Raw genomic sequence first — 3,789 nt, 5'->3', positions numbered from 1 at the left:
GAGCTGGAGAGATGGCTCAGCGGTTAAGAGCACTGACTGCTCTTGAAGAAGACCTGGGTTCGATTCCCACCACCCACATGTGTGGAGAGCCACAGCCTCCGCCGCCATTACAAGATGGCGCCGGTATCCGGACCTTCTTAACAGTAAACATCCTGCTGCGCCCATAAGGGGTGTGCACAAGAGCCTGCTCTCCCTCGCCTCCTCCCGTGGCGTGATCTCCAGCAACCAATCCGCTTCTTATACGTCATAGATGGGACCTTTAGACTATATAAGCAACCGCTCTCCCGCTTCTCGGCGTCTTCGGTCTTTAAGCTTCTAAGAGTGTAAGATGCACATACAATAAACTGCTGCAGAAGGATCCTGACTTGTCCTCCCGTGTCGTTCTTGCCGGCGAGACGGAAAGCGGTCGGGGACAAGAGGCTACATAATGAAAACAAAGAAAGGTATAACAATGAAAAAAACAAAATAGGGCCACAAACACAAAGAGATTAAAATGGCATTACCCAATACACAACTTTCAATAATAACACTAAATATCAATGGCCTCAACTCCCCTGTCAAAAGACACAAGCTTGTGTGATGGAACAACAACAAAAAAAAATCTTTTTGTTGTCTTGAAGAAAGTCGTCTGACTTTCTAGGATAGACACTATCTTCAGGTGAAAGGATGGAAAAACCATTTCAAGAAAATGGCCCTAAGAAGCACACAGGTGTCACAATTTTAATATCTGACAAAATGGACTTCAAATTAAAACTCATCAAAAGAGATAAAGAGGGTTACTTCATTCTAATTAAAAGAACAATTGACCAACAAGATATTACAATCATGAACATATATGCACCAAACTCTGAAACACCCAATTTCATAGAATCAGTACTCCAGGACTATAAAACAGAGATTAACCCCAACTCAGTAATAGTAGGATACTTTAATACCCCCACTATCTTCAATAGATGAGTCAGTTGGACAAAAAATAAACAGAGAGACATAGGAATTAAATGAAACACTGCATGAAATGAACCTAACAGACATACAGAATATTCTACCCAAGCACCAAAGAATACACTTTCTACTCAGAAGCTCATGCAAGTTATTCTAAAACTGACCACATTCTGGAGAATAAAACGAATCTCAACAAATACAAAAAGAATCCATTCCTTCTATCACACCATAGCGCAAATAAAGCTTACAATCAACAGCAAAAGAAGGTCTAGTAAGTACATGAACTCATGGAGATTTAAACAACACACTCCTGGCTCATGAATGGGTCAAAGAAGAAAGTAAGAAATAAATAAATGTATTCCTGGAACAAAATGAAAACAAGAAAACAACACAACAAAACCTCTGGGACACCCTAAAAGTAATTCCAAGTGGTGAATTTATAGCTCTCAGTGTGTATATTAAAAAATCAGAAAGAAAACTTCTAAACACTTGAAAGTACAACTCAAGACTCCAGAAATGCAAGATCAAACCAGCCCCAAACCTTGTGGACAAGAAGTAACAAATCAGAGCAGAAATTAATGAAATAGAAACAAAGAAAACACTACAAAAAAATCAATGACCCTAAGAGCTGATTCTTTGAAAGGTTAAACAAGATAGACAGACCCTTAGCCCAGTTAAGCAAAAGAAACAAGGAGCAAATCCAAATCAACAAAATAAGAGATAAAAGGGGAAAACAAAACAGACACCAAGAAATGAAAACTTTGTAAGGGAGTACTTTAAAAATCCATAATCCATTAAATTTAAAACCTAAAATAAATGGATGCAGTTCAAAAATCATCTTCACCATCAAACTTAAACCAAGAGGAGATCAATAGCCTAAACAGCATAAATAGGCTGAAGGAATTTATGTCCACAAAACCAGCCATTCAGAGAGTTCTGGAAGTAATACAAAGAGCTGAAGAAAGGAATGGCTATACCCAAGGGGTTGTGGAAAGAAATTCAATGAAGGTACAACTGTGGAAAAGCACAGCTATATCAAGAATGTGAACAGAAATAAAAATGACAGGATTAAGTACACATCTTTCATTAATAACTTGAAATATTAATGGACTGAACTTCGCAGTCAGAAGACACAGAGTAAATATATGGATTAAGAAACAAAACCAATATTTTTGTTGTGTGAAAAAATATTGAAACTCATCTCATTTTCAAGGACAGGCGCTATCTTAAGGTGAAAGGACAGAAAAAAATATGCCAAGTGAAAGGTACTAAGAAAAAAGCAGGCATTACAATTCTAATATGTGACAAAATAGACTTTAAAACGAATAAGAAGAGATAAAGAGGGCCACTTCATTCTGATAAAAAGAACAACAAACCGAGAAGATATTATAATCATGAACATATATTCATCAAAATCCGGTGTACCCAAATTCATAAAAAACAATACTACAAGACTTTAAGACCCAGATTAATCCCAACTCATTAATAGTAGGTGACTTTAATACCCCACTTTCTCCATTAGAAGGTCAACAGGGTAGAGAGTTAACAGAAAGACATTTGAGTTAAATAATACCATTTATCAAATGGATCTAACAGACATCTGCTGAGTATTCCAACCAAGCACCAAAGGATGTACTTTCTATTCAGCCCCCATGGAACCTTCTCCAAAATCGACCATATACAGGGGCATAAAACAGACTTCAACAAATACAAAAAGATTGAAATAATTCCACGCATTCTATCAGGCCACAATGCAGTAAAGCTTAAAATCAACACAAGAAGAAGCCCTAGTCACCACTTAAACACATGAAGATTAAACAACACACTCCTGAATGATGAATTGGTCAAAAGAGAAATTAAGAAAGAAATAAAAGTATTGCTGGAATTAAATGAAAAGGGAAATACAACACAATGAAACCTCTGGGACATGCTGAAAGCTGTCCTTAGATGGAACTTTAGAGCTTTAAGTGTTAGATTAAAAAAATCAGAAAGAGCACAAATAAATGATTTAATATTGCAACTCAAGACACTTAAAAAGCAACAGCTAATGAAATCCAAACCCAGCAGAGGAGAAGAAATAACAAAAATCAGAGCAGAAATTAATGAAATCAAAACAAAGAAAACAATATAAAGAATCAACAAATTCAAGAGCTGGTTCTTTGAAAAGATAAACAAGATTGACAGACCGCTAGCCCAGTTAACCAAAGAAAGAAAGAGCACCTCAAAATCAACAAAATCAGAGATGAAAGGGGTTACATCACAACAGACACCAGAAAGATACAGAATATTATAAGGGAATACTTTAAAAACCTTTATGTTACTAAATTTGAAAACCTAAAAGAAATGAACAGGTATCTAAAGGCATGGGAACCATCAAAACTAAACCAAGAAGAGGATAACAGCTTAAACAGATCCAGAACACAAAAAGAAATTGAAAAAGTAATACAAAACTTCCTGTCTAAAAAAAGCCCAGGATGAGATGTATTTACAGCAGAATTCTATCAGATATTTAAAGATCTACATCCAATACTACCTAATTAATTCAAATAGATAGAAATGGAGGGAGAACTTCCAAATTGCTTTTATGAAACTAGTATCATTCCAATACCAAAGCCAAGTAAAGATACAACCAAAAAAGAAAATAGACCCATATCCTTAATGAAATAGATGCAAAAATTCTCAAAAAGATACTTGCAAACTGCATATGTATATATATACACACATCAAAAAGATCATCCACCATGATCAAGTCGGTTTTATCCCAGAGATGCATGGATGGTTCAATATACATAAGTCAATAAACGTCATAAATCATATAAATGAGCTCAAAGACAAGAACCACATGGA

The sequence above is a fragment of the Nannospalax galili genome, unplaced genomic scaffold (assembly GCF_000622305.1).
Source record: "Nannospalax galili isolate Female #2095 unplaced genomic scaffold, S.galili_v1.0 scaffold353, whole genome shotgun sequence".
In the NCBI taxonomy this organism is placed as follows: domain Eukaryota; kingdom Metazoa; phylum Chordata; class Mammalia; order Rodentia; family Spalacidae; genus Nannospalax; species Nannospalax galili.
This window is presented reverse-complemented; position numbering follows the sequence as displayed.